This window comes from Talpa europaea, assembly GCF_964194135.1.
Source record: "Talpa europaea genome assembly, chromosome: 6".
NCBI classification, from domain to species: Eukaryota; Metazoa; Chordata; class Mammalia; order Eulipotyphla; family Talpidae; genus Talpa; species Talpa europaea.
Genome location: NC_140072.1, coordinates 73,032,190 through 73,056,841, shown reverse-complemented (window position 1 = coordinate 73,056,841; position 24,652 = coordinate 73,032,190). Strand labels below are relative to the sequence as shown.

At 42.1% G+C, this 24,652-nt stretch overlaps 1 protein-coding gene across 1 annotated transcript in view; it reads right to left on the bottom strand.

The window, feature by feature from the left end:
• The window catches only part of ATP12A (ATPase H+/K+ transporting non-gastric alpha2 subunit), a gene marked incomplete at both ends in the record, with an annotated part of 196,842 nt that overhangs the window by 94,330 nt on the left and 77,860 nt on the right, over positions 1-24,652 (bottom strand). The gene's annotated exons all lie outside the window — the stretch shown is intronic.

Below are 24,652 nucleotides of genomic sequence, written 5' to 3'. Positions count from 1 at the left end.
CAAAGCCCTGCTGATGAAAACAAAGGAGAAAGGAGGTATCACACTTCCAAACTTCAAGCTATACTACAAAGCCATAATAATTGAAACAGTTTGGTATTGGAACAAAAACAGACACACAGACCAATGGAACTATATAGAGAGCCCAGAAATAAAACCACACTTATATGGACAACTGATCTTTGACAAAGGAGCAAAGAATATCTAATGGAACATGGACAGATTGTTCAATAAATGGTGCTGGAACTACTGGACCCCCACATGCAAAAAAAATGAAACTAGGCCACTACCTTTCACCATGCATAAAAATCAGGTCAAAATGGATTAAAGAACTGGACCTAAGACCTGAAACCAGAAAATATAGAGAAGAAAATATAGGTAAAAAACTACAAGACATACATCGCAATAATGTCTTCAAAGGCTCATCACCCAAAGCAAAGAAAGTCAAGGAAAAGGTAAACACCTGGGATTACATCAAACTGAAAAGCTTCTTTACAACAAGAGACATTAACCAAAACAGAGAGACACCCCACTGATTGCAAAAAAAATCTTTGCACTCCATTCAACTGATAGGGGACTGATCACAACGATGTAAAAAGAACTCACATGAATTAACAAAAACAAAATAAACAATCCAGTCAAGAAATGGGGAGGACAACCTAAAAGACATTTCTCCAAAGAGGAAATGCAAATGGCCAAAAGGCATATGAAAAAATGTTCAACATCCCTTATAATCAGGGAAATACAAATTAAAACCACATTGAGATACCACGTTATACCAGTAAGAATGGCACATATTGAAAAAAACAAGCAACAACAAATGTTGGTGAGGATGTGGTGAAGAAGGAATTCTCCTACCTTGCTGGTGGGAGTGCAAACTGGTCCAACCACTATGGAAAGTTGTCTGGAGTTTCCTCAGTCTACTAAAAATGAAGCTACCATATGATGCAGCAATTTCACTACTAGGGATCTACCCAAAGGACACGAAAACAGTGATTCAGAAGAACACTTGCACACCTATGTTTACTGCAGCACTATTTACAATAGGTAATCTGGAAACAACACAAATGTCCAAAAATAGATGACTGGATCAAGAAGATGTGGCATATATACATAATGGAACATTACTCAGCAATCAAAAAAGATAAATTCATGCCATTTGCAGCAACATGGATGGAACAGAAGGAATTATGCTCAGTGAAATAAGCCAGAAGGGAAAAGAAAAATATCGGATGGTTTCACTTATAGCAGAAATATAGGAGAACCAAATAAGACATCAGGGTAAAAAAATAATAACAGTACAAAACACAACAAAGCAAAAACAGACAATTATAAATCAGAGACATACTTCAGGGGAGCAGGAGTGAGAGGGGTCAGAGGGGGGGAGGGAGGAGCACAGGGGACCCAGGTGATGGTGCACGGGTGCATTGTTGAAGGAAACTCTATGGGGACTACACCTGAGGGGTGGGGGAAAGCAAATATTGTTTAAAAATGAACAATGATGTAAAAATTTTTTAAAAATTAACATAAAAAATAAAATTAGACAAAGTGAAAGTAAAAAAAAAGATAAGACCACATAGTTTAAGAATTAAAAAAAAAGAAAATTTAAGTCTTCTGTCCAAATCATATGCATATTCCATTATTCTATTTTTTTAACTGATTTTCTATAAAAATCACCGATGTTTCAATACTAGAACCCTTGCAAATAGGGGCTAAGGTGTTGGGGAAGATAGACAGATCCAGGTTTTAATTTTGAATCTGTAATTGTCTTCATTGAAGCCATTAGACTCTTAGAGTGCCAGTCTTCACCCAGGCCCCACCTGTGCTAATCAAACCAAATATGCAGAAAGAAAAGTGTTTGCTCTTCTGAAGTAATATCTTTTTTTTTTTTTGTTTGAAGCTTTATTTTTTTTCTTTTTTTCTTTATAATTTTTTAAAAAGATTTATTTATTTATTTATTTATTTATTTATTTATTTATTTATTTATTTATTTATTTATTTATTTATACAAGCACTGGGTACAGTCAGAAGCGCGGGAGAGTGAGAGAATTCACCAGAGCCAGAGCGGGGAACAGAACAGGCAGACTGACGAAATACACTGCTGAGGGGAGCAGTGGGCGGGGCAGGAGAGGTCTGTCATGCCATGTGGGACCCTCCCAGGCGGCCAGGGATATCGGAGCTGCAGAGGCCGCGGGCAGCATCGCAGCCTAGCGCTCAACCCTTGCGCCACCAGGGGAGGCCTTTTAATTTTTTTCTTAAATAAGTTTGTTCCAAGGACAAGAAACCAAATTTGAAATCCATTGACTTAAGTTTCTTCCAGAGTCTTGTGTCTTCTGCAGAAGTCTTCACTGATCCTGAGAACTCTAAATCAGCCTGGAAATTCAGGTTACAAACATGGTGTGCACCCCCACAGTGGGTGGGGGTGAGAGCAGGTACTGAGTGCATCCTAGCAGCAGCAGGAAACACTCAGCCAGGCAGATCCCCCATGTTGCAATAGATACCCAGAAGGTCATCTGCACCTGACTTCCTTGGACTCCTGGGAGGATCCACAAAGGAGATACTGATATTCGCACTTTTTAAACACAACTGGCATAGATATAGTGACTAGAACATTCAGCAGATTGTGGTGCATGTTTTGCTTTTTGAGTATAAGGAAGAGCTGTGGAAACACAGGAGAGGAAGAGTAGACTAGAAAAAGAATTAGAAAAACTAGGTGAACAAGTTGAATTTGAAGCTGTCACTTCATCTTTGCAATAACCTGGTGAGGTGGGGGTATTATAACAACAATTTTACATCTGGGGAGTTGAAAGGGCAGCTATTAAATAGCTCACTGAAGGTATTCCAGTAAGTAGCAAAACCCATTCTCATGCCAACTCCTGGACTGCAGGTCCTGCCTTGCTCAGGACACTTCTATGTGTTCCATGGAATCTTTTCAGGGCTTGTATCCTGCACAGAACCATGATTCCTAGAATATGCTTCCTTTCCAGCCCCAAGGCCCTGGCTCATACCATCTATCTGCCTGGAAAATTCCATGTCCTTCCACCATATCCAACTACAGTATCCCATTTTAAGACCCAATTTCAATGTCAACTTGTCACTCAAACCCTTTGATCTAATAATGTCAACTAGAAAAACATAATACAATAAAATAATTGAATAATCTTTGTAAAGATATTCATCATAGCACAATTTACAACAGTAAAAATACTATAAAAATCAAATAGTGAATAAGAGAATGGCTCAACAAATTGCTCCAATATAAAATAGGTAAAAAATTAGATTGAAAACTAGCATTCTTCTGTTCAGATATAGGAAAAGATTATTATATATAAAATAAGTATAAAAACAGAGCATAAGGTACACAAATGCTGATCACAGTATTAAGCATCAATGTCAGTTCACTGGAGAGAAATAAAAGAATAAAATAAGATGTGGATGGTGAGCATTTTGAAATGTTATTCTTTGTGAAGGAGTTTAGATAGAGAATACATACATTACATTTTTTATAACAGTTTAAGAGTTAAAAACTTTAATTTTTTATTTTATTTCTTTTTCTTTATTGTCATTGTGGTAACATTGGTTTACAACACTAAAAATGATTAAGGAGTTTAGGTTGACACCTCTTCAGACGTCTATTACCACATGCACCACCAAAGCCCCAATAATCTTCCACCACAGTCCTCCTGGCCACTTCACCACTTGGCTCCACTCCCCAACCCTCTTCCCTCTGGTAGCCTCAATTTTGCAGTCAGATTTCTAGGTTTGTTTTGGTTTAGTTATATCTTTTCCTTTTTATTTATTTCCTCATATTCCACATATGAGATTTCTCTTCATGAGGTATTTGTCTTTCTCAATATAACTTTTTATAGCTGAGTAGTATTCCTCTCTGTATATTATATGCCACATCTTCTTTATCCACACATCTGTTTTTGGGCACTTAGGTGGTTTCCATGACTTGGTTATTATAAATAATGTTCCCATCAACACAGGAGTGCACATACCCCTTCAAATTAATGTTTTGTATTCTTTGGATGGATACCTAAAAGTGTGGTCCACAAAATGGATGTATTTTTAATATTTGGAGAAACCTCTATTCTGACAAAATTAACTTTTAATAGATAATGATAAAGTTGACAAACTGCATGTAGACAATGAAGGGTTGACAGTACTGATGGAGTCATGTGGCTGTGAACATGTTTGCATATGCTATTTATTCTAAATTGTGCAAATACATTGCTACTAATTAACCAAACACTTTTTCCCAAGCTTGTCTTTTCCTTTTTTGCTCCCAGCAGAATGAAGTTGACTTCATTCTAGTCCTTTCCTTCTATGGGAGGACTCAGTTGATGTGCACGCACAAAAGCAAAGACAGGCAGGTGTGAATAAACTCTAAGGGCACAGGGAGGGCAGCCCCAGAAGAGCCCACATCTTGATGCTGTCTTCTGTGAACTGGGGCTTTCTAGAACTTTCCCACATCTGCTCAGCCCTTGGCTCTTATGTTGGCTTGTGGTCTCCACACTCCCTTGTTGAACTGCAGAGGAGAGACAGACTGAGGTTGCTCTTCTCAATTTGGTGGAAACCTTTTCCCCCTCTTTTTGAGTTTATAGCTTGCTATAAAGGACTTCTGCAAGAAGTTACAAGTATCCTTAACTCCCTGACCTTTTGTAGGAGGGCTCAGAGCTCAGACAAGCAAATCAGATAAATGGAGACATGGCTATTTCCAGACTGATGAAAATCTATCTACACATGCATATTAGAAGGCAAGAACAGTTTTTTCAATTTGCTGATGGAAAGAAGTCTTAGGGTGATTGAGATATTGGCATAATCCAGTTTTAATGTAAAGAATATTTTCCCATTACAGGTGACCAAGGCACAAACACTTTTGGTTTAAGCACTTTTATGGTTTTCTTTGGGAATTAGACTTCATGTGCCCTTGGGCTTGGTCTGGGCTTTAAACTAGTTCTGATGCACACCAGGACTAACAATATGTGAGAGGGAGCTGTGGGGAGGGCAAAACATTGCACTCTTACTATACAGGGATATTTTCCAGGCTTTCATCCACTCATATCCCCTAATAGAATTTTGTAAAACCATGTACTCTTCTGCACATTTAAGTTGCAAGCAAACATTTTCAGTTTTAGGTTCAAGTAGTTACTCTATATCAATCATGCTATCATATCTCTTGGAGGAAAATGTGTGTGTGTGTGTATAAACTGAAATTATTTTTTTCCTATGACCTTAAGATTCTAAGGGCTAAGGAATTTATTCTGATGTATCATTAGGATAATTTATTATAAGACATACTTGACTAAAACAACATCCACTCCACTTATTGTGGAAATGCGTTTGTTGGCACTTAGGGACAAGGTGCAGGTGGCCCCAGTGACACCCTTCTGCCACCTCGTGCCCTGCTTCTGGCACATGGACTACAGAACAACACAGTGCTTGTGAAGCTTGAGGACCCCAGTATTGGCTCCTCAAAACACTCTGTGCCATGAGCCCCAAGATAGGTGTGCTGGACATGGAGATATGCCCCAGGCCCCCCGCTGGAGGGATGTGTCACATTTTCAGAATCGGTCAGTCCAGTCTAATGTCAGGTAGAGATGCCTCCCCGGGCAGCCTTGGTGGCTGAGTAAGGAGGGGAAGCAGGGCACTCTGCTGGGGACATTGGCTCAGGGCCCCCAGTAGTTAGATCCTTGTCCCAATTCTGTCCAATCTCAGACATTTCCATTGGGAACATCTTGCATCTCTGTCTCAGAGTCAGTTTCTATGAAATCCAGCCTTGGACAGTAAACGTTCCGTTGTGGAAATCCCCACACCATACCAGAAAGCAGCTGAGAGGTGGGCTTTAGGGAAGAGGAGAACCACACCTCCTTTGTAGCCTGCCCCCATGCCTCCAGACAAGGAATCTGGAAACCCTGATTTTCTGTAGCACATCATGCTTATGAAGATGTCAGTAACTTATAGCATGATTCAATAATTAAATAAAAAAAAACAAACATTACTTTTGTGTTGTTTGTTCGGTGTGGTGGGTATGATGAGGTCAGTTTTCAGGTAGAGGCTTTTCTGTCTCAAGGGAGCGTTAAGCATAACTGTCTTAAGTAAAGGAACAGGAAGTTTGTGTTCTAGGCTACTAATACCATCTCTGTTTGAAGTATATGACAAGTATAATGCATGATAATTATAATAAAAGTATATCTTAATAGCATACTCTTTTTTTAAAGTTATTACTTTTTTTAACAAAAATATTTATTTATTTATACAAGCACTGGGTACAGTCAGAAGCGCGGGAAGGTGAGAGAATTCACCAGAGCCAGAGCAGGGAGCAGAGTAGGCAGAGGGACCGAAGTACACTGCTGAGGGGAGCAGCGGGCGGCAGGAGAGGTCTGTGCGTCATGTGGGACCCTCGCCCGGTGGCCGGTGGCCGGTGGCCGGGGATGGAACCGCTGCAGAGGCTGCGGGCAGCTTCGCAACCCAGCGCTCAACCGCTGCGCCACTGGGGAGGCCCCATACTCTTTTTTTTTTTTAAAGATTTATTTATTGAACTGGGGTATAGAACAGACAGATCTACTGAAATACACTGCTAAGGGGAGCAGTGGGTGAGACAGGAGGGGTCTGCTGCGCATGTGGGTCAGCTCCCTGGCTGGGATGGTGCTGAGCCTTAACCCCTGTGCCACCAGGGAGGCCCCTTAATGGCACACTTTTGTGACGTACTTACTCTATGTCAAAGCTTTCTCAAGATTTTTATGTATGTTTACTTAATTTTCAAAAAAGCACCAAGGGCGGTAATACTATCCCCATTTGACAGAACAAGAAGCCAGTGAAGGAGTATCTTCTTACCAAATGCTTGCTATTCGCAGGTCAGGGTGCTAAAAAAATTAGCTTAATAAATCCTGATATGACCTCGTAATTTAGCTTCCTTTCCTCCCTCCCTCCCTCCCTCCTTCCCTCTCTCTCTCTCTTTCTTTCCTTCCTTTTTCCTTCCTTCTTTCTTTCCTTCTTTTTTTTTTTTTTTAAAAGATTTATTTATCTATTTATACAAGCACTGGGTACAGTCAGAAGTGCGGGAGGGTGAGAGAATTCACCAGAGCCAGAGCGGGGAGCAGAGCAGGCAGAAGGACCGAAGTACACTGCTGAGGGGAGCAGCGGGCGGCAGGAGAGGTCTGCGCGCCATGTGGGACCCTCCTCTCGTGGCCGGGGAGCAGCCAGGGATTGAACCGGTGCTGCAGAGGCCATGGGTAGCTTCGCAATCCAGCGCTCAACCGCTGCGCCACCGGGGAGGCCCTGGCAGTTTACACTATAGAGCCCTGGTAACACTTGGACCCTGCTGGGAGTTTTCATTGGGTCCCAGTCTTTTCTGTGTGTTATCATGTAACTGTCCAGAGCCCTGCTGGAGGTCGAAGAGTCCTTATAACCAACCCATGCACCTCAGGCCTCTGTCTGTAGCAGGACATCCTTTAGAGGAAGGTCATCCTTTAGAGGAAGGTCATGTGCAGGGAATATGATGGTGGAGGACCCTCTCTCCAGGTGAGGGCATTTTTACAGGGATTAAGTGGGTGAAAGAGGGCAGCTCTCCCGCTCACCTGTGACTGTGCAGTCCCTCTATTTTCTCTCTCCTTTCCTAATAAACCTGTCCTTTTGAAAAGCAAAAAATAAAATAAAATAAAATTAGGTGAAGAAGGTCTTTGCTTCAGCTGTTTGACCCTGATGAGGTAGCAGTGGCACAGAAACCAGAGAGCAGGTTGGGAGGCTGAACTGTACTTGGGTGTGTCAGTGCTAAGGTTTTGTTAACCACATTGGAAGGAAGGAATTCAGGGTGGGATGGGGCAAGGAAATGACCTGAGGCCTCTCTGAGTTCTGGGGACTGTCCCTCTTCTGTGGTAGAGATCACCCAGGGCTGAGTGCCTCTAACAGAGTGCTGAGATTTTTTTCCTCAGGGAAGTTGCCCATATGCAGGAAACAATGGGCCCCCTTTACAGAAGTGCCTGAGACCCAGACTTCACTCCACGGCAAGGAGATCACTGTAAGGTGATAAATCCCAGAGTTTGGGAAATCTATGACCCCAGGCTCAGGGAGATTCTTTTTAAGTAGAGAAAGTTTATGGTGCGGGTGAGAGGAGGGTAAACAGTGTATGAAGCAGAAAAAATGTATAAAGGGTGAGAGGATTCACCAGAGACAGCGGGGAATAAAAACAGGCAGACTGACAAAATACACTGCTGAGGGGAGCAGCAGGCGAGACAGGAGAGGTCTGCTCGCCATGTGGGTTGCTCCTAAATTGGCGGGGATTGAACTGGCATTGCAGAGGCTGTGGACAGCTTCACAGTGCTGCAATCAACCGCCTGCTCCACCAGGGGGGCCCGTATAAATTATTTTATAGGCTCAAATTCATTAAGTATTGCTGGCCCAAAGAAGTCAAAGATGCCCTTTACTTGGGACTGTGGGCACGTGCTGGTCATTCTTGACCATCTGAGACCTCAGAATGTGCACCACGGGCCCATCATTAGGCTTCAGCATAACTGGGGCATAAGAATATGGCTTTTGTCAGGTTTTTTTTTTTTAACTTTTTTTTTTTATTTATACAAGAACTGGGGTACAGGCCAGAGGCATCAGAGGGTGATAGGATTCACCAGAGACAGAGTGGGGAGCAGAACAGGCATATGAACTGAAGACACTGCTGAGGGTAGCAGTGGGTGGGGCAGGAGAGGTCTGCAGCGCCATGTGGGTTTCTCCCTGGTGGCCAGAAATCAGACCAGCACTGCAGAGGTTGTGGACAGCTTCACAGTGCTGCACTCAACCCACTGCGCCACCAGAGAGGCCCTTCAGTTGTTTATTTATTTGTTTTCTTTGCTGCTGGGGATGAATCTTTCAAGATATTTCTGAAGTTTATGTCATGGAATAGTTTCCCTATATTTTCTTCTATATATTTTATGGATTCAGGTCTTACATCCATTATTTTAAACATTTTGAATTGATTTTTATGTATCGTGTGAGTTGGTGGTCTAGTTCATTGTTTTTGCATGTTGCAATCCAATTTTCCCAACATTATCATTGAAGAGTATTTCCTTGTTCCAGTGTATATTCTCCTTTCCTTTGTTATAGACTAGTTGACCATAATTGTGTGGTTTTATTTCTGGGCTTTCATTTGGTTCCACTGGTCTGTCTGTTTTTGTTCTGGTGCCATGCTGTTTTAATGATTATGGCTTTATAGGAGAGGTTGAAGTCTGGAAGTATGATAGCACCATTTCCCCCCTTTTTAATCAGGAGAGCTTTGACTATTTGGTGTCTTTTGTGATTTCATATGGATTTAGTAATATTTGTCCCATTTCTTTAAAGAATGCCATTGAGGTTTTTATTGGAACTACATTAAATCTCTAAATTGCTTTGATTAGGATGGCCATTTTAACAATGTTGATACTTCCAATCCATGAACAGGAAATGGCTTTCCATTTGCTATGTCTTCTTCTATTTCTTTTAACAACGTCTTATAGTTTTCCTTCTATAGGTCCTTCACATCCTGTGTTAGTCTTTTCTCAGGTATTTAATTTTTTTGGTGAGATTATAAATGGAGTAGTTTTCTTAATTTCTTCTTCTTTGAATTCATTATTTCTATAGGAAAGCAGCTGATTTTTGTGTGTTGATTTTGTATCATTTTGTTTAGTTTTTCTGTGGTATCTTTAGGGTTCTCTCTCTATATATTTTCATATCATCTGCAAATAATGATAGCGTATCTTCTTTCCCAACTTGGATTCCTTTTATAGCTTTCTCTTGTCAATTGCTTTAGCTAAAGCTTCTAATACTGTGTGGAATAGTAGTGGTGAGAGTGACATCCTTGTCTTATGGATCAGATCTTAGTGGAAAGACTTTCAGTTTTCCACCATTGAGAATACTAGCTGTGGCTTTATCATATATGGCTTTTATTATGTTAAGTTATGTCTAGTTATCCCAAATTTTTCAAGAATTTTGAAAATAAATGGATGCTGAGTCTTATCAAATGCTTTCTCTCATCTATTGATAATGACCTTTACTTTCCTTTGTGTTGATGTGATGAATTACGTAGATTTATTTTCAGATGTTGAACATCCTTGTGCTCTTGGTATAAATACCCTTCTGTCATGATGCATAATCCCTTCAATTTTTTGTTGGATTTGGTTTGCTAAGATTTTTTTGAGAATTTTAGCATTTGTGTTCATTAGCGAGATTGGTCTATAGTTTTCTTTTTTGTGTTATCTTTGTTTGGTTTTGGCAGTAGTGTGATGTTGAACTCATAAAATGTGGGAGTATTACTTCTTTCTCAATCTTTTGAGATGCCATGTGGTCCTGGACTTTTGTTTCTTGGAGGGTTTTGATCACTATTTCATTTTTCTTGCTTGTAATTGGTTTCTTTAGGCTTTGTATTAAATCTCCTCTCTTCAGTCTTGACGATTGTATAGTTCTAAGAATCTGTCCATTTCCTTTTGGTTGTTTCATAAGAAATTATGATCTTCTGAATTTCTGCAATGACTGTTGTAACTTCTCCTGTTTGGTTTTCAATTCTATTTATTTGCATCTCCTCCCCTTTTTTCCCCTTTGTGAGCTTAGCTAGAGGTTTGTCAATTTTGTTTATTTCTTCAGAGAACCAGTTTTTTGTTTCATTGATACTTTGTACTTCATTTTTATTTCTATTTAGTTTAGTTCTGCTTTAATTTTTATTATTTCCTTCCTTCTACTAGCTATTGGATTTTTTTTTGTTCTTCTTTTTCTAGTTCCTCAAGACGGTAGGCAAGGTTGTTTGTTTCTTGTTTCTTGATCAAGTGGCTTATATCCCACTTACTTGCCTCATAACATGATTTTTGCTGTGTTCTCTATGTTCTGGAAGGCTGTGTCCTCATTGTCATTTGTCTGGTGATATATTTTTTTTTAATTTCTTCTTTGATTTCCTCATTAATCCAGTGGTCTTTCAGTAGTGTGTTGTTATTTTCCCCTTAATTATTATATCAAGTCCATTCCTATCTCTTGTTACTATTTTCAACTGATAATCTATTTTTATATGATATTAGTATGGCTATCTCGACCTTTTCTTGGGGTCCTATTCTCTTGTTGTTTTCCAGTCCTTATTTTGAGCTTATGTTTATCTTTCAAGCTCAGCAGACAGCAGAAAGTGGAATCTCCCTAATCCAACTAAATACTTTCTATCTGTAATTGGTGAGTTTACACTATGAACATTTGGATTGATTATTGACATGAAAATCTGTTACTGACATTTGTCTTTACTTTGGTGGGTTGTATCTATCTATCTTCTTTCACTTTCTCTGTTTGGCTTAGGTAGTAGAATTCCTTTCAATATTTCTTGGAGGGACGTTCACTTTTGGCGAACTCCTTTGGTTTTTCTTTGTCTGAGATGACCTTTATTTCTTCTTCATATCTAAAGGAGAGGCTTGCAGGATATTGTATTTTTAGTTGGCAGTTTTTATCTTTAAGTTTTTCAGTTATGTCCTTCCATTCTCTCCTTGCCCACAGTATTTCTTCTGAGAGATCCAATGTTAGCTTGATCTATGTTTCTTTGCAAATTATCTGTTATTTCATCTTGTCAACTTCCATATTCTTTTTCTTTCTCTGTCTTGAACTCTTGACAGTTTCACCACTAAAAGTTTTGGTGTTATTTCCTTTTGTCTAGGTAATCCCAGTATTCTTTTAGCTTCCTAGATTTGTATCTGAATTTCCTTTTCCAGTTTTGGGAAAGTTTTCTTCTATTCTTTCTTTCTTTTTTCTTTAACACTGCTGAGGGGAGCAGCGGGCACCACAGGAGAGGTCTGTTTTGCCATGTGAGACCCTCACCAGCCAGCCGGAATTGAACCCACACTGCAGAGGCTGCAGACAGTTTCACAGCATGGCGCTCAACAGCTTGCACAAACAGGGGAGGCCCTTTCTTCTATTTTTTCTTTAAATATGTTCTCTGTTCCTTTTTGTTTCCCTTCCCCTTCTGGGATACCCATTATTCTTATAATGCCTTTCCCTGTGGTATTGTTACAGGTAACCCTGATATAAAATGGGTTGCCTCACTGTGGGTCCTCACCTGCACGCTTAAAAGGGATTTATTAATACTGAACTGCAGGCACACACAAAGGTTAACAAAGGGTTTATTTACAAGGGAAGGGGAAAAGAGGAAATGTACAACTCAGGGTAAAAAGAGGGAGATAAGGTCTTAAATGTGCCCTACCTGTCTCCGCAGACCTGGAATCCCAGTGGCACGCTGAGAACTGGCAGGTAGCCAAGAGCCATGAAGCTAAGAGAGAGACCCCCAAGGCCCATGTGTCTGGTTTTATACTAAACCTGGATGCTTAACTCCACTCTCAGGTCCCAGCAACCCTCCCTTTTGTGATGATGGGATTTGTCTTCCCAATGTCTTGATGGCTTTGGTCTAGAGTGGGGGTGGAGTCCACAAAGCCTGTATGGACATCCTTTCTCCCTAACAGTATAGGATAGTGTTTCTTGATTTTTTTTTTTTGTAATTGTTTCTCTTTTTCTTCTTCTATTTTGCTTTTTTTTTTAAACTCCATATCTGCAAGTTTACTGATTTGTACCTCTATTTTGTTTATTCCAGTTGTGTTGCTTTCTATAGTGTTCTTCATCTTTTAAAATCTTTTTTCATCATTTAATCCTTCATTTTCATTTTTATGCTCATTGATTTTGTTTCTGAGGACATTTGATTGTTTTTCTGAATTTTCTTGTGTATTCTTTATCTACTTTTCTGCTTTCATTCTGTTCTCTTCTTTCAGTTTGATTATCTTTATGGTGGCAAGCTTGAATTCTGTATTTTATAGGAGGAACAGATTTTCCAGGTCCATGTGTTTGGGTTCTGGAGATATATTCTTTATATGTGGTGTTATATTACCCTTTGGATTTCTAAACCCCCCCCCTTTTTTTTCTGGTACCTCACTTCTGTGGGTTTTGACTCTGTTGGGTGTGTTTCTACCACTCTCCCACTTGGACACAGCACTGAACAGAAGGCAGCGGAGGTCACTGTTGTCCCACAGGGCCCTTCATGGCCTAGATTGGGGCTTGCATCTGCTCATGAGGTGAGGTGGTTTAACCCATGGTTGGGTGTTCTTACTGGAGGGTGGCTGGAGGCCACTGGCAAATGATGAGTCCCTGTGTGGCCAAGATTTGGGGCCTATGTCTACTCCTGAGGTGCTGCTGGCTTAACCCAAGTTTGGGGGATCTTACTCATGGGTACCTGGGGGCCACTGGCAAATGGCAGCTCCCTGTATAGCCTAGAAAATTCCATCCCCAGACTGAAGTGCCTAGTCCTTCTTTGCTGTACCATTTGGTTCTAGTACCAACTAAAGGACCATGAAATTTGGCCTATAAATTACACTCTCATCTATAGCACTGTAACAAAGTAATCCTCAGGGAAAGGGGAGGTTCCAGATTCCCTTTCCCACCTTAAAGAAGGGTGGAATGGTATTATTACTAAATTTAAAACCAAGATCCCATTCTTTGCCCAGTAGGCAAGTTTGGGAGACTTGAATGGACAAATGGAGTAGATGGGACCGCCTTGGGTAATGGAGCCTTTAAGCTGAAGATCCATTATGCTAATTCAGATCATCATTCAGGACACACACAGACTATTCACCCTAACCAATCAATTATGGCTGGAGTTATATAGAGCCTCAGGACCCTCACTCTGTACTGTAGACTTTTCCTGCCTTACCCACTACTCCTCTTAGCAGTGTATTTCAATAAATCCACCTTTTCTGTTCTTCACTCTACTTTCAAGTGAATTCTTTTACTCTCATGCCTCTGGCCTACACCCTGATTCTTCTCCATAACAGAACTGGACAGGGAGGAAAAGCTAGAAAAGACTGGGAAAAGGACTGAGGAGATGCAGAGGTGCAGTAGAGAGAGATAAAGAGAGGAAGGAGATGAAGAGAAGACTTGGAGGAGGCACACTGAGCAGAGAGACACATAAAGAAGAAGCCACACTTGATTTCCAGCCTTGTACTGTCACAGGGACTTGGGAGACATGGAAAAGCACCATGGAGAGGCTTGATACTGGCAATCTTTATCTTGACTTGGATTTTAATTTTGCTCTTTTCCTTCCAGATTTACCTTGTCCCTTCTACACCTTTCCTATGTGTTCCCATCAGAAGGTGCCTTAGATTTGTGGCAAGCTTTTGGGCGTCAGTGGCCCTGCTTTGGGCCAAGTTTTGTCTTTATGTGGTGGGTGGCAGAACCTTTTTAGAGCAGGCAGGCTTGGGGGTCCTGGGATGTCCCTCATTCTGTCCACTAATGTTAGGAAGGGATATCATGGCCAGACTCCAAATGAGTCCAATTAGTAAAATCTCCACAGACACTATTGATTTTCTTAGCTACTGCTGTAGGTGATAAATACTTAAAATACCTGACTACAATACCTCTAGACATCTGGGACACTACAGTTCTTGGCTAAGATATTTTTACCAGCCTTGTTAGGGGAAATTAAAGAATCCTTATATCTTCCTTGGGAAGCCACAATATCCTCTCAAGCCAGAGGCTAGAAAGCAACTCATACAAAAGTTCTTAACTATTGAGTCCCATGACTATGCAGATGCTGACAGCATTAAGCCAGATACTTCTCCCACTTAAGATTTCTCCAGGAGACAAGGACCTCCTTAAAATTTTGCCTCAGGACAAAAAGCTCCTCCAACTTTCTGTATAGGTACTCCTCATGTTCTCCACATAACACCTACAGTGGTCAAGCTCCAGGGACATGATCCTTAGACACATCTCTGGAGTCAAGCTGGCTCCTACTGAAATAGCCCCCCTCTAGTATACATCTGTGAGCCAACTAAAGAGCCTTTCTTTCTCTTCAGTCACCAACCAGATAAATAAAATACTCTCACACATCAGAAACTGTCTTAGTGAGACACAGGGCAAGCTAGGAATTAGGCAGTTTTAGGGACACTGCAGGAGAGGACCTTGGAGAATTGAGGAAGGCTTCAGAGATAAGGGCAGCAAGAGGAGTGTAACCAATTCTAGTAGGAAAAACAAACATCCCAGGACCAAGGACAACATTGTTAATGTTGGTCCTGGTGTCCTTCAGGTGGTAAAGGGAGGCAGAGATTGGAGAAATGGAGAGTGGTTTAATTTATGGACACATAAGAAGGGCAGCTGTTTAACATCAATGCAGGGATGCTCATCCAGAGGACTGGGCCATAAAGATAAAGATGCAACAAATGGGGAAAGACAGACCTGTTAGATAAGGAATGTGAAGATCCCCCACTCAGTAGCTAATTAAGTGAGACAGCCCAGAACTAACCAATCACAGAGAGACTGGTGGAGCTTTAGAATAATGAGGGAAAGAAGGTATATATTCCCTGAGACACGACTCCACTTTGGCTTCCTTGCCCCTCCCAGGCCTGGTTCCCTGGCCTGGGAGTCCCACTTTATTTCTGCTCTTTTTCTCCTCAATAAACTTTTCCTTTCTATAAACAAACCTGCCTCTTCTAGCTTGCTTGCCTGAGTGTCGGCGAAGTTCCTGCTGCGGCTTCGTGAAATACCAACCTGTGGGGGTCTAGTGGCTGGGACTCAGCGCTGCCCCTGCAGCCTGGGATCTGTTCCTGGCTGGGAGACTAGGCCTGACAATTCCGGTATCATTTGGAATAATAGCTAATGTCCTCCTTGTATCATATCTTTCTATGGCACTCTTTTCCTCTGCTTGTTCATCTTAACTTTGCTTGTGGCCAAAATTGTAATATTAGCACCACCAACATACAATATAAACTCAGCTCTCTAAAGAGTGGAGACTAACTACTGTCACACCATGAAGGTGTTGCACCATCTTGGCCTGGGTCTTGTAATATGCCCAAGAAAATTGAGGACACAGACCACTATAAGGAGTGAGCTTAGTAAGTTTATTTAAGTGGTAGAAAAGCTCCCTGCAGCAGGGAGGGGGCCCTAATGGGTTGCCACTGAAGTGCATGTGTGTAGGGTTTACATGCTGGGGAATTTTCCATGCTGACTTGTTATATCTACCCAGTAAGGCCCACAAGCTGCATTCACCCTGCTTGAAATTTATATCTTCTTGTTGTTTTTTTTTTTTAATTTTTAATTTTTTATATCATTGTTTGTTTTTAAATAATTTTTGTTTCTCCCCACCCCCTTCAGGTGTAGTCCCCATAGAATTACCTTCACTAATTAGGCCTCCCCTGGTGGCCCAGCGGTTGAGTGCTGGACTGTGAAGTTGTCCGCAGCCTCTGCAGCACCGGTTCGATCCCCAGCCACTGGCGAGGGTCCCACATGGCTCCACAGAACTCTCCTGTCTGGACCGCTGCTCCCCTCAGCAGTGTATTTCGTCAGTCTGCCTGTTCGGTTCCCCTCTCTGGCTCTCATGAATTCTCTCACCCTCCCTTGCTTCTGACTGCACCCAGTGCTTGTATAAATAAATAAATAAATAAATAAATCTTAAAAACAACAACAACAACAACAAAAAGAATTAACTTCACCAATGCACCCATGCACCATTACCAGAATGGCAGAATGTTGGTGAGGATGTGGTAAAAGAGGAACTCTCCTACATTGCTGGTGGGAGTGCAAACTGGTCCAACCACTATGGAAAGCTGTCTGGAGGTTCCTCAGTCTACTAAAAATGAAACTACCATATGACCTGGCAATTCCATTTCTAGGGATCTACCCAAAGGATACAAAAACATTGATTCAAAAGAACACCTGTACCCCTATGTTTATTGCGGCACTATTTACCATAGGTAAAACCTGTTGGTGTTTTTACTTGAATGCAGGCTCCTGCCTTGTCTGCCTATCCAAGTCTGTCTCACTGCCCCCTGCTGCTTATGCCCCCAGGACAAGAGTCATTGGAATACCAGTGGCTCTCTCAAAATGGGCCCATCTCTCTAGGGTTCATACACTACAATGTAGGAAACACAGGAAATTATGCCTACTTGGGAGACAAACAAAACTTTACAGCCACTAGGGGACCTATTGATCCCAAGCTATGCCTACAACTTCCAGCTCAACTTTGCATCAGATCTAACCTTAATCTCCCAAAATGACACTCCATGAATTCAAGGAATCCCCTAAATTGTAATCTCACTCTATACTTATCTACAGTCTGCATCCTAATATCCAATATGACTCAGGAAAATTCTTTATTGACCTATTTCAAAGCAAGTCCTTTTGGGAGTTCAGCTCCTCATCCTCCCTGTAATACAACCTCATGCGTTAATCCTGTCTATGCTTCATAGCCATCACATCCAATGCAAGTATAGATATAAAAACCCAGGGACAGCAACTGTATATTAACATACATATTAATATATTATACATATTACACAGCAGCTGTATATGTATATTAATACACCAGGTGCCTCATTTTCTTGTTGGGCATTCTCTGTGTTTGTGGTACACAGGGTTATGCCTGTCTCCCAATCGATTGGACTGGCACCTGCACCCTGGCCAACATTCTCCCAGAAATATCTTACTCCACTGAGTTGGGAGCTGTCCCACTCCCTGTCACTACCAGACTTCACAGGACTTGCAGAGTCCAGCTAGTTCCTATGATAGTAGGAAAATCGTAGGATTATGATAGGATAAGCTCCCACACTGGAGCTACTGCAGCTATTCAGTGCTATCTCTGGAGGGTGTGGGTCCTACACATCTTATCAGGTGTTTCCCAATCTCTCAGCCACATTGGGCCAATTGAAAAAACAAATAGCATCCTCCCTTGATGTCATGAAAAAACAGCTCAACTCACTAAACTAAATGTGTAGTTTTACAAAACCTACGAGCCATTGATTTTATCATCACTGCTCAAGGAGGCACTTACACTATGTTAAGAGAAAATTGTTGTTTTGGGTTAATGAGTCTGCAGAGGTTCAACAACCTATTCAGCAATTACTGGACCAAGCCCGCCAGTTACATGATCAGGCCAGTGTTGGCTGGAATTCCTGGAAGGACACGTGGTCTTGGTTATCCTGGTTACTTTGCTTCCTGGGTCCCCCTAATTTCCATTCAAACTACAGCTCTGGTCACAAAGTACTGAGCCCTAGAGGTACAAGTGGCTACAGAACACATGGACCTGTACTCTTGGGCAGCTCATTTTGGACAACTGGTGCCACTTGTGGTTTCTCAGAACAACACATAATACCTAAAATTGACCCTGACCTAAGAAGCCCAAACGCAACTGTCTCGCTCCCTTTTGCACCCATTTCCCACTTTCCTGAGCTGACAATAATTGAGGTAGGGCCATCTGTATGCCCCCAGATTCATCTAGAAGAAGTTACAGAAGTCAGATCTTTGCCCCCTTTCTGAAGATATGTCATTGTCCTTTTGGGAGAGGGGTACATTTTGGGTTATCTTTACTAATGTTATTAACTAAGCCTCCACTCCTTGCCCAGCAGGCATGCTTGGGAAGCTTGAATAAAGACAATCAATAAAGTTGCCATGGGAACTGGGAATAAGACCATCCCCTTCACTAGGGCCTGCAGAGCTCCAGGAAAGTGGAAGCAAAGTTAGGACACATTCTGTGTCGAAGGTCAACATACAAGGCCAAACATCCCAGCAGGTAAGTGGCGCAAACTAGTAACCAAGAGAGTATCAAAAAAAAGCCTCAAGGGCCTCCCCTGGTGGCGCAGTGATTGAGCACTGGGCAGCAAGGTTCTGCAGCGCTGGTTCGTTCCCTGGCCTCCAGCGAGGGTCCCACCAAAAAAAAAAAAAAAAAAAAAAAAAAAAAGCCTCAAGTCCTTCCCAGGGCACAGACAATAGCTCCAACTTCACCCCCTGCTCCTTTGCAGGGTACTTCAATAAATCTGCCCTTTCTGTTCTCCATTCTATCTCTGGTGAATTCTTTCACTCCCATGCCTCCAGCCTACACCCTGATTCCCTGATTTTCTCTGCAACAACATCTGCTTGGGACACCTGGTGCCCTGTATAGAACACAGCTCCGCAGAGTGTCCTACACACATTGGACCGAGAGTTCAGCTATGACTCAATCTAGCTGCAATGAGGACTGAACACCTCCACTCAACTTTGGCTGTCAGAAGCCGCCAGACATAGTTCTGTGGCCATGGCACAGCAGCCTAGTGGGGACTGGGACTAAGCCTAGGAGTCAGGGATTCCTGGAACTTTAGGGCACTGTTGCCACCCAATTTCTTCTGTGGGTCCCTCTTCCTGCACTGATTCTGTCCTGATTTCTTTCGGCTTATATTTTCCTATTGTTCGGTCTTACCCCTATCTCTTCCCAGCCCCTAACAAAGCCTCAATGCTCCCCTTTCCTCTGGTATTGTCCAGTCATCCACGTTCACATACTGGAAGGTTTGGCTCAAGTCACAGTCTCTTTGAAGTTATCCCAAGGGCTGCAGCCTAGGATTTCATCTCCCTCACCCTTGAATGTCTCTCTCTGTCTTAGTGCTATTTTCTTCTGCACAGTTTTCTGGGTGCTGGTGTGTCCCCAGTGTGACCAGTGATCTCAGTAATTGGCTGTGCCCGTATGCTCAGTTACATTCATGGAACATTTCAGGGTCACATGATATACCATATGCATGTGTGTACATATGTATGAGTGTGCTTTTAAGGAACTTTATTCTAGAAAGTAAGATAAAACATGGCATAAACTAATGGACTAATGGACTAATACAGGAGAAAGACAAACAGCAGAGATAAGATAGCACCAGAGTTCAAAGCACTAAGAGGTTAAGGAAGGGTTCAGGATGTGCTTTGTGGAGGCAGTGGCCACCTGAGGGGCCTCAGGTGGGTTCAGAGGTGGAAAGTCTCAGCTAGAGTGGGCAGGACAATGGGAGGAAGGGACCAGAGCTGTCGTAGCAAAGGCGTGGAGGCAGGAAGACACAGGGAGCATGAGGTCTGAACTACAAATATAAATATCCAATGACCAGCACCTGCATGAGAGGCTTGGGGGACAGAATCAGTAATGGAAACACAGACATGATTTTCTCAACCAGTGTGACTTTATTTTTCCTCACCCCAAGAATCGCAGGAAGAAATTATGACACACAGATGTCCAGGTTCTGAAAGAGACCATTTGTTCCCTGGTTGGAACAGGTCATAAAACCAAACACAGCCCAGCCCAGTCCCTTGGACTCCCACTCCTTCCTACCAGGACTAACATCAGCCTGGCCATGTCCTTCATGGAATGGCACTCCTACCTGTGGCTGCTGCAGTATACTGTGTGACTCAGTGTCCCCCCAGGCTGAGCAGGCACCCTCCTTGTGTCCAGCCCTCTGACACCTGGAGGAGCAGGGACAGCTCCCACTCCAGATCGCTGATCCTCTCAGCCAGGTGGGCTCTCCTCACCTCCAGCACCAGGGCCTGGTCACCCAGCATGACCCAGGCTCCTGGAGCCTTTCTGCTGGAGCCAGGCTCTTCTCTCTGCCACACACAAGGGAAGAAACTGGCAGCCATCCAAACAAAACAAGGAAAGTGGGGATGTGACCTCTGAGAATTCTGTACCTACCAGGTGGCCTGTGTGACCCTGTCACTCTGCAAGATCAATACCCAACCCAACACTTGGGAAGATGCCAGAAGTTACCTCCAGGGACTGACTTCACATTAACTAATAAAAACACAGTGTTCTTTGAGTTTATGGTGTCATGCTAATGCACAACAACAACTAATTATACCATTTCACAATTGTCATGGTTAACAATTTGGAACAATTATTGAATAATTAAATCTTGCAGCATTTTATAGTCCTTGAGCTCACTGTGTTTTTCCTTCCTTAATACCAGGGATATTTATATAATGTATCTTTAAGCAAACAGTTTCCCTGTTACATTATCTTCCCCAAATCATTATCATTTGAATCCTTCAATATAACTAATAGGAGGTACCTGCACTTGGTCCCTCCATACTGAAATTTATATCACAGCTGCTGGTCTCAGGCTGAGGGTGGCTGATTAGAGAGCATCCGACCCTCAGCACAGGTGACCTCTGGAAGGTGTCTAGCTGAAGTTCAGGGAAAGAGCAATAAACAGGCAGAGTGAGAACATGGAGGCTGACATTTGGTTTGATTTTCTCAGGGATACCTCACCTTGAGGGTTCAGGGGATCCTTGCAGGCCCAAGAGACAAGAGTTCCCACTGGGAGGGCAACCCCCCTGGGAAGGCATCCATGCATCTCATATCACACAGCTCCCCTCTCCCCCTGCTGCCTTGTTTGCACACAGATAGATTTCTCTCAGTGTGGTGGCACTGGACTCAAGGAAAGGTCACTGGCATGGCAAAAAACTTATGTCAAGAGAAATGGCACTAGAATGCCATGTTAAAAAATAAATTAAAAAAACCAAGGTCACAAGCTGGCTGACCACTTCAGTAAATAAAGTTTTATGGAGGTCTGTGGAGGTATAAGTGAATTATCATTTCTCTCTCTTGTCTATCCTCCCTTCAAACTTCCTTATGTCTATACCTCAAGAAACCTGACTTCAAATGGGGGAGCAATCTAGATGTATCTCCTGGAAACTCCCTGTTTCAGACCATGTGCTATCAAGTAGGCTGCGTCTGGAACAACTGTGTTTATTGCTCCCTTTTTATGCTCTCCCTTATTTTTTTCCAGGTCATCACTTACTTAGAGACAAGGCAAGACCAAGTTAACTGTATTTCTCTGTTTTTAGGGAAAGCAGTCTTCCAGTGTTGGCCTTCTGTATGCCTATCCAAACAGGAAAAACTAACTTTATCTGGTGGGCCTTCTTAGAACTAGCTGCTATGGTTCCAGCCTGTGGAATGGCTCTGTGGAATGGCTGTGACTCCATCAGCTCCTCACCATGACACCAGCTGACTATGGAACTTCAGGAGCTGAGATGATGGTCTACTGGGCTTACCAGTGGTGTATTGCCATCACTTTGGGTTGGATTGCCTGGTTTGTCTTCTTTCCGGAGCTCTAGTGCTTGAGCAGAGAGCTGGAAGAATTCCTCATTCAACTCATCTAAAGTATTTTCTGCCTGCCGTATCTTTCTCTAGAAACAAAAAACAAATGGTTGTTATCACTTTCACTTTTAGTAATTTCATTAAAAATCCATTGAGACATAGCAGGAATCTAGAAAACTAAAATAAGGGACCAGGAAAAAGAATAACTATAAGAAAGAAAATATCAATATCAACAAACAGCTATGAACCAGAGACACTCTATGGGGGTTGGGGGGCAGGGAAAGGAGGGATTGGGGTCAAAATAAGGGGGTCGTAATTGTATGGGGAATATAAAAATAAAATTTAAATAAAAAAAAATCCATTGAACTCCTCTCCATGACAGCAGTGGCATCAGCCTTGGACATACAGTTGAAGTCATGTCTGCTCTCAACAAGCTCTGTCTAAAGACTAGGTAACCCCAACTTACAATCCAGCCCAGTAAAGGCTGTTGTGGAGAGGAACATGTACCACAGGAGCAAAAATCAGGAAACTAACCTAGGCAGGTGTGGTCAGGGAGAACTTTCTGGAAGAGAAAAAAAATTCAGCTGAATCTTAATGGGTGAACAAGAATTAGCTAGGTGGAGATTTAGGTAAAGGAAATAGCATGCTGTTAAACCCAGTAGATATGAGAAAGCAGAGGAAACATTTTTTCATCTATCAGTTTATACATCTATCAATCCGTCTGACCGTCTGTTCATCCAACCACTAAAAGGTAAAAAAAGATTTGAATCTCCAATGCAGATGGTGGACTTTCTAACTAACACAGCTCAATTGGTTGGAAGTGTCAATGTGCCCTGGTGAAAAACTACTTATCTCCAATATCTCCAATTATCTTGTAGAGATTACTGTATTGACTAAATTTTGGCCAATTAGTACAAAAAAATTTCTTGAAGATATGGATCCTAGAAGATTTCTGTAAAAAGAGTGTTGCCTGGCACAAGCAGCTGTCTTGTGACCAATGTGACCATGATGTCACATGCTAGACATCATGTGGAAGGACTATAAAAGTATCCTGAAGTTTGTAGGATTGTGTACAGGCTGATGGATTAGTTTTTGCACATGTTAAATTTAAGGTCCCTGTGGTCCTTTGAGTTAATACAATGTCCAACTTTGTGGTGAACTCAGCTGTCATGGAACACACACCTGTTTCTCTTGAAATACAGCTTAATACAAATATGAATGTGGAGCCATGGTGGAATGAGAACTCTCCCAGTGCCAGAGAGAATTCAGGGGTAGGAGGCAGGGTGTATTCTTCCTTAGAAGCTGAGACATTACCTACTACCTCTGGGAGGCATTGAAGCTTCAAGGCCATTTATGTGGGAGAACTGGTCCAGGGATACTTGAGTAAGGTCTGGATCCAGGAAATGGCTGCCCCTTTTTTGAACTCAAACTAAAACCAGCCTGAGTACCAGCGAAATAAGTCAGAAAGAAAAAGAAAAATACCGGCTGGTCTCACTCATAGCAGGAATTTAGAAAACCTAAATAAGGGGCCAGGAAAAAGACTAATTAATACACAGTAAAAATCAAAATCAACAAGCAACTATAAACCAGAGAGACATACTGGAGTTGGGGGGCAGAGAGAGGAAGGACTAGGGTCAAAATAAGGGGAGGGGGTGCAATTCTATGGGGAATATAACCAAAATGTAAATGCAAACATTATGCAAAAATGAAAAATGATGTAAGAATTATATAAAATAAAATATTAAAAAAATTAAAAAGTCAAATGAAATAATAAAAATCCAACAAAATATTAAAAAAAAAAAAAACAGCCTGAGCACAAATCCCTGTAGTTGAGCAGGCTTCTTGCTCAGAACTGAACTGATGTGAGAAATTAAACCATGAAGCTGCACAGCAAACTTTGGGAGGCCAAAATGCTTCCCAGATGAAAAACATGAAAATACCCCACAGGTAACACTGCAAGCAGCAAACCCTTAGCATGGGAGTCAGGACCAACATGACCAACCACGGAAGATGACTCATTGGTAAAAACACAAAACACGGAAGGAAACCAGTGACCTGAGTGCACAGACGTGGTAAACATATTCCCAGGATAGTGAGCTAAGAGTGACATCTAAACACGATTGCCACAGAGGCCTGTTTAAAGTATGACTGAAGACAAAAGAAAAGAACAGAATCCATAAGGCAAAAATAGAATAGGAACATTATGGAGAAAAAGAGAAATCTAGAAATGAAAAATTCTCGAGGAACAATGTGAGTGATGGATGACATGTAGACTTTTTTGTAGTGAATTTGTAGAAATTTGTGTTGAATGTAGCACTGAAAGGCAAATAGCTAGGAAGTGAAGACATGAGGTCAAAATTTAAAAATTTATTATCTAGTATGGAATGACAATAAAACTGTCATTGGCTTCCACGTCAGGTAACACCACTGTGTCCCAGACTCTCACAGTATGTGGTAGTTTACCTCCATGTACAGGGAAAAGGAAAAATGTCCTCCCCATGGGAAGTTTCCCATGGAGCCTCCCTGGTGGGGCAAGGGGCTAAGACATAGCACTAGGAACCTATCTACAGCCACTGCAGCATGAGTTTAATCCCAGGCTGGGAGGTGACCCACATGGCGCAGCAGACCTCTCCTGTCTCACCCACTGCTCCCCTCAGCAGTGTTTTTCAGTCAATCCCCCTAATCTGCTCCCCACTCTGAGAGGTCACCCCCACCCCGCATCTCTGACCTACACTTCAGCTCTTGTATGCATAAATAAATAAATCAGAAAGAAGGAAGGAAGGAAGGAAGGAAGGAAGGAAGGAA